The sequence below is a fragment of the Corvus hawaiiensis genome, chromosome 26, assembly GCF_020740725.1.
Source record: "Corvus hawaiiensis isolate bCorHaw1 chromosome 26, bCorHaw1.pri.cur, whole genome shotgun sequence".
Taxonomy (NCBI): domain Eukaryota; kingdom Metazoa; phylum Chordata; class Aves; order Passeriformes; family Corvidae; genus Corvus; species Corvus hawaiiensis.
The window spans coordinates 18,400,663-18,419,251 of NC_063238.1; positions in this window are offsets into that span (position 1 = coordinate 18,400,663).

Consider the following 18,589-nt stretch of genomic DNA (forward strand, 5'->3'; position numbering starts at 1 on the left):
GGATACTTTTGAACACAAACTCTTAGTTATTATGGGTGCTACATATCTTATACTTCCATTGTTAAACTTATTTAAGATTGTGGAAAAATGCTGTGCTATCAATAGTACTTTTTGTATAAAAGCACTCACTCAAAAGGTGAGAAAACAGGTTCAGTGTTTTCTAACATGAAAGGGTTCCAGCCCATATCTTTTCTCCTACCAACTTATCAGTTCAGCAGAGCTATTTAGTTTTTCTTCTGACTGCAGCTATGCCACTGCACAGACAATGTAATTTTTTGGGGTTCAGAAAAAGGGAGAATCATTAAATGGTTATTTACAGGCATCATTCTATATTTTATTTATTGATTTCTTTAATGTGGAAAAAATAAACACTGTTTGTTTTCTCTCTTGTAGGATGCCACATGGTAGGAAACGCATCTAACCTGTTCCTTTGGATAAGGAGGCTGATCAGATGGTCATCACCAATCTGTATGAAGGACCCTGTAATACATGTTTCAGTGTCCTTCAAGTTGAAGAGACGTCCACTCTCTCTATCTGTGCATTTCTATGCATCACTGATTCAATTAGTCTGTTCATGGTTTTCTTTCCCACCCTAACACAATTGATACCAATTATGCTTTCCTAGACAACCTCTCCATAATTTTGGAAGGGTTTAGTTCAGTCCTTTAGGTACATCTAATCTCCAAGAAGGTTTGGTCGCAATTTCGTAGACTGAGGCAGCATTTGTGCTCCTAGTGCTTTATGAAATAACCACAGAGAAGCAGAATAGAAGTACCTCATGTTTAGAGCATCAATAGTACTGCAGAATATGACTGAGAGGAAGGGTTTAATGTGAAAGTATGGAGAACATTTATTTGTGGCACAAATATAAGAACAACCAAAAAAATTGTGAGATAAGTGAGAGAAAATGATATTAAGAGAAAGAGATTATTAAGAAACAATATTCTGTATTTAAGAATCCAAAAGCTTATATAGGCATCATAATTCCACCTTGTTCCTGGATGCCTTGGTTTCTCAGACAGTAGTTGTGCCCTGTGCTTGTAAAGTAGTAAATACAGCAGACGCCTTTACTGGTGGAAAGAGAAAAATGTAAATTATTTATGGTCCTCTTCTAATAGAAATAACAGAACTTTACAGTGTTTTGACTCCAAATACTGTAATACAAAGTCAAAAGAAAAGTTTGCACTATTTGGAAGGCATAAAATCACGGGGGTTAGAAATGGAAAATTAAGATGGGAGTATGTATTAGATCATCCATTTCTCTTTTATGTCAGTACAATATTATAATGTCTAGGACTTCATCCAATTCCAAATAATTAGGTTTTCACCATATGCCTAGGCTAACTGTTCAAAAGAGAAATTAAGCTCACTGTTGGTGGTTATATTTCTGGACTTTTGTTGTTCTGTTTTTTCTACCCCACCTCCCTTTCTGGGTTATACCTGTTTATTATGGCAGATATCTTCTGACAGGAACACTGGATTTCTATCTGAAATTTGCTGGTAAGAGAGTTTTTCTTATTGTCCTTAGTGTTTGCACTGTGCATAGTTTGCATAGGTGTCTCTTTTGCTGCCATAATTACAGCTCCAATTTCAATTTTTCTGACTGTATACACTTTATTTCTTTGCATAACTTTGCAGCATACCCATCTGTGTTCAAGATCTGCAGTCACTGCCATATGTAGGACACTTATTTTTGAGATGCCAAGTGCCACAACTCCCACAATTACGACAGAATCCGGAATTGTGCCCTGCCCAAAAAAAACCCCCTTCATACTGTGGGAGGAGATAAGGTCCTCATGGCGCACAAGTGATAGGGAAAGGCAGTGTTGATTGCTCCTCTCTTGGGAAAAGACAAACATATTTGTGGGATTCTCTTCCCTCAAGGACATGGGTGTACTTTGTGGTAGTGTGCAAGCATGGGGAAGCCCTCATCCTTGTTTCTCATTGGGGAAGAATTATGGTATGAGTTGTATCATGAAGGAAGTAATACAGCGGGAATGACCGGACCTGGCAAACAGTGATCCAGGCGATTGTAACAATGACCTAAACCAAGCTGATGTTGGTGTTTGACACTCAAATGTGCTGCTCTTTTGTCCTGAACATCCATCTTGACTTATTATGGTGCCCAAGCCATAGCCTGTTTTTATATTATATTTATATATAAATATTAGAAGGCATAGGACAGAAGAATAATAACTATCTGTTAAGGGATGGGGATAGCAGTCAGTGAGAATGTACAAATCTGTATGTTGGGTATAAAGATGATTTAAGTATGTAATATAATCTATGTTGCTAAGAAGGGGTTTCAGTGAAGAGAATTAGATACAAAAATGATGTCTAGAAGATGTATAAATGTATTAAATTCTGTCGGACCCGAATATGATGCAAATAGTGTGGAATTAGGCATGGAGATTCTATTGGATCTGGCTGATATGGAATCAATTTTCCCATAGCAGCCCAAGGGCTTTATGTTATATTAGGTGTTATGCTTTGTATTTGTAGCTAGAAAGGTGCTGATGAAACACCAGAGTCTTGGCTACTGCTGAGCACTGCTTTCACATATCAAGGCTGTCTCCAAATCCCACACTCCCCAAAGACCAGTAGGCTGGGAGTGCACAAGAGGTTGGAATAGGACAAAGCCAGGACAGCTGACCCAAGTCGATCAAAGGGAAATTCCGTACCAAATTATGTCATGTCCAGCAATAAAAGCTAAAGGAGAGGGTCATTCATCGTCAAAGGAGGGGGAACTCATTATTAAGGCATTTGTCTTGTGTTTTTTCCATTCTAAGAAGCACAAATTTTTGTGCTTATTCTTCAGTTCAAATCTTCCTTCTTACTGCTGTCATTATCCCATATGGATCCAATCATGATATACAAGATATTAGACATTCAAAGACTTCTGTTAGTACACATAAATTTTCTTCTGCTGAAATCACATACAGGTTCTGAACCCCTTTTGGAAAGATTGATTTGCTCATAAATTCAGGAGTTCATGTATTATATTTAGCATGATGGGGACAGAGTAGGATGTCTTTTCCCTTTTGAATGAAATTTAGATAAATAACACTCATAGTTTATGAACAAACAAGAAATACTTTAACAACCATGCAAATAACTGAGAACCATTCTCATAGAAGTCAAAAGAGAAACTTTGTATTGCCTAAATTATTATGGAATTGCAGCTGAATCATATACAAAGTATTTAAATGGCAAGGGAATAACAGAAAAAAATGAAAAACAGTTGATAATATCTGAAAGAAATTCAGTTTCATATCCGAAAGAAGCCAGGAATGATGAGGTAGTCAAGAAATACGGCATTTTTTGCTCTTGAGAAAAAAGGTAAGCAATGAGAACAATCATCAGCTTCTGACTCACCACAGAGAAGAGAGAACATTTTGTTTCTTACTGTAAAGATAAAACTCACTGCTATATCTTGTATGTGATATTGGAATTTTCCAGTATCATGAAGCCAAATATCTGCAAACAGGGGGACTGTGACTATCCAGGGAAATACTGAGAACATTTTCTAGATGGAGTCAGTCACTAGAAGGAGTCACACAGGAATAATGTGGAAGGTGACCTGCTACAATGACTGGGAAGAAACATCTGAAGAGAAAATTTGAGGTAAACTCTAAACTGTTGCACTACCTTTGCATAATCTCTTATGAATTTTTGGAGACAAAATCCTGTTAAGAAGCATTGCCAAGTCTGTCTCACACATGGCCTGCTTTGACAGGTTTCTGTTCTTGAAGGTCTGACCTTCCTTAAGGTTTCCATTTCTAAAAACAGCAGGAACAAAGCAAGAACAGAAACTTTCTGGTAGCAAAAGGAACAACTGAGAACTAAAACATGCATTCAGTTGCTGTAGGAGATTGCTCATGTGCCATAAGTTCTCTGCGATTGTGAATCTCATAGGTATGGCTGTGCAAGTGAATTTTTGTGGAGGAAATATTCACATTTGGAGCTCCAGTTTACATTTCATCATTTCATTAATTTTGCTTGTCTCAAGAATTCTGACTATATACAAAAATGGAAATCCTGATTTATGATACACAATTTTGGCCACAGTCCCCTGCCCTCATGAAGTATTTAAATTCTATATGTATTATTTTTTTTTTTAATAATCTCTAAAAGATTGTTCTAGTCTAATATGAGATGGCAGAACTTGCTTTATAAGTGAGTGGTCAACAACTGGGAGTCTTTTATTGATATCTTTGTACACAAAATATTTACTAGTTAATTTTTCACATCAGTCCCTTCACCTCAAATATACTCTGTTACTCCATGCTTATAAAACAGAGAAAAATATTTCGGGGATATTCTAAAAAATGTATTTTAACAGCCCTTTCATAGTATATGAAGTAGAAAAACCAGTACTGGGGAAACTCAGTAGATTAAAAGTTGCTGAACACACAGATTTTAAATTTACTAGAATTAAGCATTAATCACATTCAAAACAAGTTTTAGTGTATCTTTTGGTCTCCCACATGATATAAAATAAAGTTCAGGAAATGATCTAGATTCCCGCAGTAAAATTTTCAGATTAACATCTTCAGCCATTATACCCTGTTTTAAGGCTGCCAAAGCAATTCTTTGGCATTTGAGCAAAAACTGTTCTTTGTTTAAAAGACAGAATTATTAAATTACCTTTAGTAATTGAAAAGGAAGAATACATGAGTTATAGGAAGTCTAAGCAAAAGTAAAATCATATGATCACATTCAGTAAAATAAACTTACTTGATAAATACCATATGTGTGAGTTCTGTTGACCTTAACTTTTGTTGAGTTAGCATTAAAACTACAGGACCACAATTCTCTATTTATAGCTAGACAGATTCACAACTGTCTACACTATCCAAGACTGCAAAAATCTTTATCAATATGTTAAATTTTAGAACAAAGTATCTTTTGTCCTATCATTGTATAAATATTTTTCTATCGTTTCAAATTTAAATATTGCTTGCATCCTATGAAAGTCAATCAAATAATTTCAGTGTTCCTACTTTTCAAGTAATTTGCTTGATTTATGATACATTGCTGACAGAGTTGACAGAGTACTTCAGAATATTAGCAGCATAAAAACGATAATGTATACATGCTAATGTCTGCTGAAAAATTAAATTAAGGCAAAATAAAACACTCTTGTGCTCCATGATGTGGTTTTTATATAGGCATGTATTTGGGAAATCCGATTCAGCGCAAATCTCCAAATACTCTATATTTTTAAATAGCTTTACAAATTATTTCAGACGTGTTGAAAACAACAGCTCACACCCAGAACTGAATAAGTCCTTCTCTATCATTGACAGTACTATCATCTATCATTGAGAGAGGTGCCTGTTATTACAGGCATCTCTGCATTGTACTTAGCCAATATATCCTAAAACTAGTTAGAATTTTTGTCACAAAACATTATTTTTCTGATGGCTATTTGTGACTTTCTAATTTCCTTCCTTTATGAATTTATTATGCAATATATACTAATTTATTTTTGTGTTGATATTTGGCCTTGGTGTAAAGAGCTAGCACCCTTTGGGTTTATGCCTTTGATGTACATAATATACAAGAATTACCTTCCTTTTCAACTTTTATTTTTCAAAAGTATTGAATCCAATTAATTTATTCACATAAAACAGACTATCAACTCCTCAGAACTTTTTATACTCCGAAATCACACAGGGAAGGTGTGGCCCTTTTGAGATCAGTTAATACAGCATAGTTCGTCTCCTCTCACCTGATTCCAACTGAGAAGTTCCCACATACAGCAAAATACATTTAGCTTCTTCTGGTAAATTTTTTATTTTCATTCTTGAGAACTTGTGCTTTCAAGACTTTTTGCCCTCAGTGTGCAATATTCCAATCATTCACTGGTGTGAGGCCTTCGACTTAATGAAGTTAGAAAATTGAAGCAATATATTCTATTCTTTATGCCAAGGCTATTAATAAAAGATGTCCACTATATATGCCAGCAACATCACTAGTTAGCCACCCAGCATCTGATATGTCCATTTTCAATACTTTCCATGACAGTTTTCTCTTTAGTAAGCTCCTCACATTTTCTTTCTCATCTGTCTTCCTTGGGTAACAGCCTTTCTCTAAATGAAGTAGAATAAATGCTTTTCTGCTCTGTAAAAAGACTAATTACATGGTTTGGGTTTTTTTCTCGAAAATCAGATATGGGAGAAGATATTAAATTGGTTTGATTTTTGGTAAGCTAACATTGGTTTAAATCTCCTTTATTGTTCACACAATTTTTAAATAATTGGTTTTTTCAGCAATGTATTCAAAAACTTTTTATCTTTCTGAAACTGCTTTTATTGGCCTGTAGAAGCTTAAATTAACATATACACATAGATGCAATTTGAATTCACCAGTGAAGAGGATCCTTCAGACTTGTTATATTTACCAAAGAAGTCAGAAGTTTTGCTACTGGAAAAGGGATTTCCTTTTTCTGTCCTTTCAGAGGTCCAGGGTATAGGATTCTCCCCCCTCCACATCCTTTGGATTTTTGATCTGTGTGGGATAAGATATTTCCCAAGTTTCACTCTCCTGATTTATCTTGTCTTTTCCTCATTGGTCAGAATCCTTGTATTTACTAATAAAAAATAGAAGTATGAACTTAATTTTTTATCTGGAAATTTCTGATTGGTTCTCATTGAAGTTTCTGAGTTGTTTTTCCTCATGATATCTCTTTTTTTTCGGTTGCTTGAACTGAAAACTTTTCTGCAAGGAGGTCTGTAAGCTTTTGAAACAGAGGAAATCCAGCACATAAGTTATATGGTAGAAGGAAGAAATAGGAAATAAATATTTTCCAAATATTTTAAATTTAATTAAATGAGACATAACTGGGTTTATCATGAGAATTTTTCTGTGTGCTTCCATCTCAAATTTGTGACTGAGCGAGCAGGATCAATTCCTTAAAATAAAGAGTATGCTTCCACATCAGGTAGGTGCTCACTGCTCATGCTAGAAGTTTAGCATCATGCATGATGCTAAACCATTGTTATTGAACACATATTTGTCTCTTGAGGTTGACCATTGGGGAACTACCTTATGTCACCTACAAATCAATGTTCAGGATTTCAATCAATGTGTCTTCATCTGTTCGTGGATAATCTAAGTAGAAGTGTAATCAATGTAGTAGGACTTAGGGAAATCCATCTAAGGTCATTCAAGTCAATATCTACAATTCACTAGAGGTATAATTTATATGTAAACTTTAAAGGCTTATAATGACTGTTTTTAGCAAAATTTTATCTCGAGTTGACTAGTAGAAAATACACTTCTTTCTAATACTAATTATTTAAAATTGCACTGAATTTACTAACATGTTTTCATGTTCATTAACAGAAGACTTTTTGTAGATGAGGTTTTGTATTTTTTATATTGGTTTTGAGTTATATATAGCATATTTTGTTTTAACTTTAAACTCTCATGTCCCAGAATGAAAGTGGACACACATATTCCAAAACTGCCTTAATATTTTCAGGGGGCAAAAAAAAATTAAAAATAAGGATGCAATTAGTATAATATGAGGATAAAGTTCTTGGCTTGCCTTAGAGCAAGGAAATCATGTCTTCAGGTAATATTTTTCTTGCACTCATTTCTTTTTATGACCAGAAAAAGTTAACAAGATTCTACTTGAAAAAATTAAGTTCTGAAGTAGAAGGAAAAAGAGGTACTACATTTCCTTCTTTTCTCATGAGCTAAAAAAAAGGGGAAGATTTGAAAAAAAGAGGTTAAAATCTATCATTTAAAACAAAAAACTTCTCTGGGGAATATAAGATAACTGGCAGTTTACAAATTTGGTTTTCAACAGCTTATCTCCCAATGTTTCTGCAGACTTTCCCATATGCTCAAATTTCATACCCTACTTTCCCCCACCCTTTAAGTATAATACTAGTTCAGCATGCCTTCCTTCTTGTTCTTTTTCCACAAGCTCCCTAGGGACTTACATATTTAAATCTGAAATTCATAGAAGAGGCCATTTGGAACATCTGGCCTGGCCACTTGTCTATTGGAAGCAAGTACATCAAGCTCTGAATCTGTAAAAAGATTTTGTATAGCTTTTAGAAAAATATCTAATCTCATCCTCAAGTCTTTCAGTAAAGTGAATTACTGTATCAATCTATTAACCATGATGAGATCTTACTTCTAGGTCTTCCTGAGAAATTTCTCAGTTAATTATCATAAGAAATAATAAGCAGGGGTGCCATGTACTGCAAAGTAGTTTAAAAGACTAGCTTACACCTTTCAAGTTGTTTTTGACCCAATTTGAACCTCACAAAAAAATAACTTCAATATGATGAAAGTTTTTTACCACCCAGTAATCATTTTTATTGATTTTTCTTCTGCCTTCCAAAGGTTTTACAGAAATTGCCTTAGGAAAAAAAAGCTGTTTTCTGTATTATACCATTTTCATAGTGTTTAAATCCCTTTTTTCCCCCCAAATTCATATTGAGTGTAAGAGATTTCCCCTAACTTCATTTTCCTAGCTGAGTTTCAACCGTTTATTTTCCTGAAGACTGAAGGTATTTCTGTGATCCACAACTTCAATAAACACAGCTAGTAAACTCCAAGCTCTATGCATGTTCCATTGGATTTTCACAGCAGATATTTACATTTTAAAACTACTTTTCTCTTCAGCCCATTTCAACTAATTACTGCATCACTAAGGTTATAAATTCAATTGTTCTTGTTACTATTTTTTCTTTCTCCAATGTAAATCTTTTCTGTGGTTTGTAAGTAAGGGATACTTCTACAAGACAAGCATATTGAGCTGATGTATGGCTCGGGGCAATTCATCTACATTTTTCTGATACTATAAATCCATATTTACATCAATTGAAGAAAGGTCAGCAGAGCTGCTTACAAAGTTTGACTTGCTGCAGTCGGTATTCATTCAAGACACAGCTAGAATTGTTATCTGTCTTCTGCATAACTCACTTTATCAACTTGGCTGGCAGCTAATATTTTCAATGATAAAGATTTTTAAAAGCAAAGTTTTTACCAGGAAATTATTTTTTTTTTCTCCTTTAAATGAATATTTTTTCTTCTGTTTGTGCATTGCCTTATTTTCTGGATGTTTTTCATATTCCTATCATGCACCTAGTTTTCTTACTTTCCTCAGAGAACAGCTGTATTTTTTAGTAATCCTGACATCTGAAGAAGGAAATTCTTACCAAAGTGATCATCTGCCAAAAATGAAGCATATCCTGTAAGAATTAGCCCAGCAGTGTGCCTTCAGAAGTGATGTGTAGTTCATGTTCCTAATGGTGCAATAGTTCCTGGCTTACTCCTGATAGACTTTTCTACACATTATTTCTACAGGAGATAAAAAATATGGAATAAGTTTTTCTTGAGTAGATTTTTCTTTGAACGACATTAAGTTGCTTTATTTTCTCATGAATAGACACATTGCAGGCATCATAATGGAAGACATTTTATGAGTAAAAAGAGGGCAATTGGGACACTGGATTTACTCAAAAGTACTGACTTGTAGCAATAACTCATAACTACCCTGCTTTATTGACCACAACTGAAGATGACTTAGAACTCTCTCTACTGTTATAAAGGGATCTCAATATGTGAATAACTTTGAACTAAACTAATTTTTTCTCAATAGAAGCATTGCTGACTTGAGCTCATGAAAATACTTTTCTCCATAATGTCAGAAAGGTGGTTTTTCAACCTGCAGGAAGCCAAAAAAAGGGCTGCATTTCTTCATGTGTTCTGGTTCCTATGGATGCAAATAGAAATTGAGGGGTTTTTAATCTGCTGTAAATGGGTAGTGTTGTTGTATCAGGATAATCAAAGGACACCAATTGTTTTGAAAAAAACATTGTTTTGAAAAACCAGTTGTTTTGAAAAAATGGTCTAATAAACTGAGCATGTTACTTCTAATTAGATAGGGTTTATCTCACAAAACATTGATTTCTGCAGCAATAACAAATATTGAGTTTAAAACCAATAAAAACTTGCATTACACTAAAATAGAGATATACTATACATCTTATGCTTTAAAAAATAATTTTAAAATAATTTATTATTGAGATGAGCTCATTTTCTATTTCCACCCCTTCTGAAAGTATTTGGAACTGCTTTCTTCCTGAAGTATTTAAAAAATTAAAGTTTTTGGTTTTGATAAAAACTGAAAAAAATGTATAATTTATACACTTTGTGATATAGAGGTATGTTTTGTTTGAAAATTTTGTCTTATTTTTTGCATTATTTATTGTCTGGCAAAATCTTGTACACTGAGGTTTTTTGTTAAATACAGGGACAAGACAAGGAAGCAAATTTCCTTTAAAGCAGTTTCACATATTGCCACTTGTCTATGAACTCAATGCAGTCTGACTCAAATGCCTTCTCACATTTTGTAAAGATCATAGATTAAAACTTAATTTGATATGGCAAGATCCATAAAGAAGAATCATCTTTTTAATGGCCCCTTCAATTTTGAATTACACTTCAAAGTAAAATTTTAGGTTAGTAAAGAGGAAAAAATATACTTGTAGGCCCCAACTTAGTATCTAATTGCACAGGACAGAATTAAAAAATTATATTTTGCCATTTTCATAGTATAAAATCATTCTAAGTCAAGAACAATAACAAATTTTAAAGGATTCATTTTTCAATAGAAAAAATACAATAAGCATTTTTGTATGATAGCTTGCGGTCTATCTAGAAAGGACTTTTGTGGATTAAAACATAGTGAAACTTGCTTTGAATTACCCTATATTTCTTTAAAAATACGATAGCTCCGTTAGGATTTCACTTTCAGTTTTAGAGCTGCTTTGAATGTTAACACTGACATCTATTATAAGAGAACTGAATATCTAAAAAGGGAATTGTATGAATAGCAATGTCACTGGCAAGATTTCACACCAGAACTAGATAGGTAATGACTTTTCTGAAAAAGGAAAAAGTGAAAAAAAATCACAATACAGTTAAGGTTTCCAGCCTTTTTACCTGCTATACCTGCTTCTGTTGATAGACTTTTTGATCATCAGATGATAAAAGCAAATAAATGAGAGGCCTTTCTTATGCAATTTCTCTTCTTGAGTGTAAATGGATATCAGATGGGACCCTAGTCTTTTTGCATAATTAGTGCTCCACAGCCTTCTCTCTTTCTAGCACCCACTCAATGTTACAGTAGTTTCATATTAAGTTGAAGAATATGCCTGAAAGCAAGATGATAGCTCCAGCTAAACAAACTTGAGGAGGCAGTAATAATCACAAAGAAAGAAAAAACAGGAATGAGATCCTATTAGGGTTTAATGAATACTGGGAGTCAAACAGAAGTAAAAAAAAATCAGTAATTTTTATCCATGAGACAGTATGAAGATTAAACTCTGTGCTTTCTAATTACTGGGTGAAATTCCTGTTCCACAGAAATCAGAGTCCAACAAAAATTTAAATAGCCATTTCAGTCAATAAGGAACATCTGCACGAGATACAGCAGACTTATCAAGGAATTACTATTTTCCAGTTCCATGTTCCTCTGCTCAGCAAAAATATCATACACAAATTGAATATGAGGGAAGAAAATAAGTATATTATCAATTTTTCATGTATGGAAGCAGAACTCTTTTTCAATAAATATCTTCAACAATTTTTTTTGGCATCTGAACTACTTCACCTGAAAATATTTCACTTCACTTTTCCCTGAAACACTTCTGTTTTCTTAGTTTCAATGTCTCCAAATATCTTTTGTTTCCAAAAATTGTTTCACTTGTTGAGTTGTAGATAGAAATTTTATAGATAGAAATAGACATTTATTCACAAGTGAATTTTAAAATTAGAAACATGGCACTACTTCAGTACACTTTGGAAGTGAAAGAGAATAAGTGAAGCCTGGGTAGCACAACAATAAAGTAATGTAAGAAGACTTGAATCAACTGAAGAGGCTTTTGGTAGGATGTTCACACTGGTATGTCCCTTGAGAAGGGGAATCTTCCCTCTTCCATGTCAACAACACCTAGGGAATTAGTTTAAAGGCAGTGGATGCATAGGCAATTGTCACCAGATATTTGTCTCAGACAAAAGGGCCAACTATCTCAATGAGTTGAGTTTATACAAAGACATTAAGGACTGTCCAAAGGAGGGCCACGCGGATGGTGAAGGGCCTTGAGGTGAAGCTGTATGAAGAGTGGCTGAGGTCACTTGGTCTGTTCAGCCTGAAGAAGAGAAGACTGAGGGGAAACCTCATCACAGTTACAACTTCCTTGTGAGGGGAGGAGGAGGGGCAGGTACTGATCTGTTGTGATCAGTGACAGGATTAGAGGAAATACATGAAGCTGAGTCATGGGAGGTTTAGGGTTGGGTATGAGGAAAAAGGTTGTTCACCCAGACGGTGGTTGAGTACTGAACAGGTTCCCCAGGGAAGTGGTCATGGCACCAAGACTGACAGAAACATTTAGACAACACTCTCAGGCACATTGGGGTGTCCTGCGCAGGGCCAGGAGTTGAAATTGGTGATGCTGATGGGTCTCTTCCAAATAAGTATATTCTATGATTCTACAGTTTATCATGTTTTCAAGTGAAATATCAGAATCAGTCATTGTCACTATTCCCTGAGAGGATGTGAACAAAAACAATGCCTCTCAACTTAAGGATATGTATGGAAAAGTCAGCGGGAAAACATCTGGCATATCCATGCAATAGAACATAAATTTTTTACACCAGGCAAGTCCAAGCCACCATCCTAGCTAGGATCAGTACCCAGTAAGGAAAACATGTATTGGTTCATTGACACTTTACCAAATACTGTTAATCTGACAGGCCTTTCAAACTGTGAATAATAGTCATGACTCCTTGACGTGGCATCAGGAAATCAGCATCCCAAAGGGATAAATTATATTTGCTTCTGTTTCCTAGTGATCTGCTGAAGGAGCAGATCCTGGATTCCTGAGAGCCTTTCTCACAGCATCAAAAGCAGAAAGCTGAAAAATCTGTTTTCAGTTGCCTGACCTTTGGAGGAAAGAGGTCAGAATAAGTCTGTGTTTAAATTTCCCAGACAGGGGAGGAGTGACAAGATTGGTAAGGGTTTTAGAAGTCTCGGTTCTGCAAATGTTAGGAAGTTGTCTGGTTTGCATTATGGTGACCACTACATAGAACTCCAATTTTTGTTGACTTTTTTTCCCCTGGAAAAATTGTTGCTTTCTGCTGAGAAATTGTGGAGAAATAAATGAAATCTGAGTAGGAGGAGATGTGTGTGTGAGAAAGACTGACACTGTGAACATTTTCACAGTGGAGGCCTAATAAAAGGGAGATTTGGTGCACAGCTGATCTGAAATCATGCCACATTCTGATGCCAGATTTTGAAGCTTACATTTTGTATTCAGAAATTACTGACTTCTTTCTTAATCTGTGATGTAAACATAATTTGGTCCTACCCACGGATGCTGCTGATACATCCTTTAAGCATTTGGGACATTTATATTGAGGAGAGATTTGCTTGAGGCTGTCACAGGAAAGCCCTAGATATGAGTTGAGCATTTGGGGCTAACCTCATAAACGTTGTCTAGAGACTTTTTCTTTCCTTTTTCCCTAGCAATATAAGATGAAGCAAGGTCAAGGAGGTTGTCAAAAGGTTGCAGTACAGTGAACCTCTTACAGTGGTGGCCATTATGTTACCTGCTGTGAACAAGTGAAAAAGCATAAATACATTTAAAGGCTGATCTTGAAAGAATTGGTATTAGGATAGCCTGAGAGCTTCTCTATATAAAGTAAATTTGTTTCTTATTGAAAAAAAAAGGTAGCTTAGATGCACTCTACAGTAGAACTCCTTCTCAGGCCTCAACTCCACGTTTGCTAGAATTTTATTTTTTTTTTTATTTTTCCTTCTGAACAGATGAATTTTGGTCTTGACCAAGGTTACTTGGAGCCTGCTCTTGTTCTGCCTCACGTTTTCTGTGATGGCCCTGATTTCATCTTTGTTCTTTTAGTTGCTCACATCCCAGTAAGTTTATGTCTACTGCAGTTTCCAAGTTAAAAACATCAGCATTACTGCGAAATATTCACTCATTCCAAAATAATGTATTTGTAACTGAAATTAATTTTTTCTCTCTTCCTTTTATATCCTTTCCTTTCTTTGATGTTGGCAGACAAAACCTTTCTTGTGTCAGTAATTAACATGCCTCATTTATAGTACTCTTCCTCTTCTCTCTTCCTTGGAAGCCACATTTGGGCAGGTTTTAAGCAGATCTCATTTTCTATGGATACCCTTTAGCTTTTAATATTTTCTTTCAAAAGTTGTAAAAGAGAAGTTTAGTCAAATTGCCTAATGGGCTGGAACAATATTTAATAGTGACCCTTTTCTATGTGTTTTCCTGTAATGAGAATCATTACACTTTTGGGTGAAGTACTAAAGTTGTCACTAAACTAATATGTGATTTCTCTAAGGGAAAACTCCTGGCAAGTTCTTTCAAGCTCAATATTTTTTTATATCCAAGTACACTGTAGAGTAGAGATCTGTTAATTGAAGGTCTCATGCCTCTGAATGCATGGCAATTCATGAGCAGCTCAACTTTTCAGCAGTAAAAATTTATTACCCATTATTTACACTTGTTAATAGAAAGCCAATTCAGATCAGAAGGTTCAAGGACACTTTGAAAACTCCTCTGAAAATGTGATATTGTGAAAAAAATTTAGGTGAGTCTTTAGATAGTGTGGATTTATTGACAATGAAATTTAAGCATTGACATAATAACATGAAACATGGCAACTTGCACAGACGTGTAGCTCATCTGTTTTCACATAATGAAATTCTATGCAGTAATTTATCTGCAAATGTATCCACAAAAATGTAGCTCCAGTTGTAAGTTCTACTTTTGGTTTTAGCTAAAATGCCATATTAGGTGGAGAACAGAAGGAAATATTTTGTTTTGGATCATGTGTGCAGCTGCCTTGGTAGCAAGCGGACTTACGCCTGCAAAAAGTAACCTCTGTATATGGTTTATAACAACTTCCTTTGGACTGAAGCATCAGCCTGACCTCTCAAGGGCCAGGTTCTGGCATGTTTATTTTCATTGAGTAGTGTGTATCCTGTCCCCAACAGTGAGCTCAGAGGATGCTGATGACTAGGACAGAGAAGTAGCCATGTATTCAGACCAGGAACCAAGCCAGAGTTACTAAATCTTGTATCCTAGTTGATATTCTCAAGGGCAGTCATCACCAACAGTAGTCTCTGAATTCACTAGAGCTTAAGATTGCTTAACAGCTACAGGAAATCATGCCATGTAAATTTAACTGCCAAAAAAGGCCTTTAGAAACCTGATGTTAGGTACTCACAATTAAAAAATCTGACCATAAAAACTATTTTGATCCAGGATAAATTCTGGTAAATCTGAATGATTTCTTACACATAAGTTGCCTTTTCTTGTTTTTTAATGTACATTGAAAGGAAAAATTTAGCTGGTTTATTTCCAGATATTGAATAATGCCTTTTCTACTTGGACTCTAAATAAAAATATTGTGTTTTTCATGGCTTTGGAGATAAACCTTGTGCATTTTAACTGTAGAAACTGAATCATCAATTGTTTAAATGAGCCTGCTGCTCACATGTGTTGTTTGTTTTGGTTTGTTTCATTTTTCACTGGCAAGGAACAAGGGGGCTTTCAGTGCACTAAGCTGTGCAGCCTTCTTACCTTTCTTCCTAATAAAAACTTAACACAATAGCAGGAAGAAAAAAAGTGAAAATTAATATTAATTATAAAGTCGACTTCAGAATTTCTACTCAAGTATATAAATGTTCTGAAAGGGTCAGAGGTAAGGGTAAATATTCTACCTTAGGACTTATATTTTCATATTGTTGGTTAGTGGGTATATGGCAGGAAACAAAGAGGAAGAGACTGATTATCAGAAAGGAAAGAGCATTTTAATATTTCTTCTTGAATTTTTGAATCCATAAGTGTTCTCTACAAACAGGTTGTATTATCAACTGCTCATTGGCTCAACAAAGCAACGACAAAATGCCAGCTGCAGGAGCTATCCTGGCTTTCCTGCAGCATATTTCTGTCCACAGAGGTGATGGAAAGATCTCTGCAAAATTAGAGTTGCTGATGGCAGTGTCGGCTCTGGTCATTACCTACATCTGTGCTGTCCAAGCCTTGCAGAGTTAGTGAACTTAAGCCATGTAGAAACTGAAATTAAAGGCACCACTAACATGCTTCGTCAGCAAGAGCAGCTCCAGCCATGACCAGTGTTAGCTGTACTCCATACTAGAAGAGATAATATCCAGTTTGTCATTGATTTACTAAATCAACAAAATATATGAAGACAATTGTAGCGGGTTGAGTTTGAAACCGGGCGGAAACACCAATTAAATGTAGTGGTTTTGATTCAAAATATTCATTATTTACTTATTTTCCTTCTGTGAGATAAGAATTAGGAGAAAAGCAAAGCAGGCACAAACCTTAAACAGTTGCAGTACAATGAAAGAGCTTTATTACCAACAGAATTAAGAGTAAAGAGAAAACAACAAAACAAAATTAAAGTAAATTCCCCCCCCTCCCTCTTTCCAGCACTTCTCTCCTTTTATCCAGCTCACACAAGGGATAACAGAACATGGGATGTTAGTCAGTGTTGCAGTTCTTGAAAAGTCTCTCTCTTATGCTTAAGGAAAAAAGGTTTTCCTTCAGTTGCACGTGGTTCCCAAACTGCCACCAATAGCAGACCCGCCCGGAAACAAACAGTCTGCTGTGTGTAGAACATCTCTCCCATGAAGAATTTCACAGTTCTTTCACACTACAGAACATGGGCCATCACATGGGGTTATTCATCTTTTTAAGGATAAGTTATTTTGGCCTGCACACAGAGGCTTTTCTTCGCCACAAGTCTCTAACAGCCTCTTACTACTTCTATATAGCCTGGCATAGGCACTCTTCACAAACTTCATAGGCACACGTTGATTCTCCACCCCCCCCCCATGTTCTTCAAATGGATTAAAGAGACAAACAGTTTGTGGTATTACAGTTTCTTACCACGGCATGCAAGAAGGTTTCTTTTAAGCTGCGCGCCAGAATCGCGGCACCGCCCTCTTTTCTCCCGTCGCCACGCTCAGCTCCGTCCCACGTGACTCACTTCTCTCTCTCTCTGACTCTGAAGCCGCCGTGTTGAAGGGTGTTCTTGTTCAGGCTTTACGGTGGGGAAAGCCTCGCTCCCTTTGTGCTTCTGGCTGCATGGTGTCCTCTTCAGTTCAGCACGGAGTGTGCTGGCTGCAGACAGGAGGCTCTGCTGGCTCCGCATGGAGAGGAGAGGGACCCGCCTGTCCCCAGAAGCCGCGCTGGATGGGTTTAGCTGTGAGCAGTCCATGGCTGGTTTTAGCTGCCTGTGGCTCTGGGACAGTCCCCCTCAGTGACCCAGGGTCCGTGCCGCAGCGTTGGGAAAGGGGGAAAGGGGCAGTGGCCCCGGCCCGGCCCAGCGGGGCCGGGAGGCTCGGAGCCCCCCCACCTTCCAGCAGGTGAGCTCCGACCAAAAAGGGAAGTCCCGCCTTTCGGTGCGGTTTAAATATGTAAATTGTGAGAAGCGTAATTGGTCTTAAAGACTGTCCATCAACTCAGGGTCAACCCAACACAACAATTCAGTTACATATTATTTCCCACTTGCCTGTACTAATGGAAACATATTGTGACTAGTGAGCAAGAAATTTTCAACACTGTTGATTTGATTTTTTGCTGTCCTCTAACTTTATAGTGGGGATTGGCATCCTCGTGTTTTACTGCACTTGAAGCCAAGATCAAATAAAGTTTCAAGTTTATTTCCTAAAGGTCTGGCTGTTTTTGAGATGTCAGGGAATCCTGATTGCTGTGAAATGAGGGTGAGGTGAGGCAGTTTTCCGAAGGGCAGGTCAAATCTGATTGTTGAAATTCAAAGCTCTAACAGGCAACTCCAGGTATAAATCACAGAAAAAACATGAGCCAGTAACCCAAAAAGTCTATAGAACAACCAGCAAGTTTCAGAAAAAAGAGTTTGTAGAGAGCTTTTTTCTGAATGACCTTTGATTCCCAACTGTATTGGGAATAGTCTAGGTGGGATCTGAGCGAGGAGTTGAAAGAGCCCTCACCTGACTTTAAGGTGAGAATGCTTATATAGGCACATAGAGACATAGTATCTACCTTGGGGGAATGCATGTGTTAGAAGCATTACATTTGAACTGTTTAAATCCTCCCTCTGAGTTCATCATTATGAAGCAGAATAAACCTTCTAAACTGCTTGTCTTTCACTGAAAGTACAAACAAAATTGTTCACTTTTGTACCTTCATTAAATGCAGTTGTTCTGGAAATCAACATCCTCCTGAGATATCAAATGTGCAGATGCCACTTGTGTGACAAAGTAGATAAGTAAAACATTTTTTCTACCACACAGTTTCATATGCTCAAGTTTCCCAGTTGTAAGGAGGAATGATGATAGTTTCTGTTTATTTTGCATTTGCTAGATATTTGGGGAAGGACTTTTTTCTGGTTTTGCTGACGCACAATCCTTGCAAAAGCTGTGTTCTACAAAGTGTGACTTGATTAAGAAAAATTTCCAAAAACCCTCATGAAGAAAAACAAATTATTCATTTTATTAGTAATCATACTGATT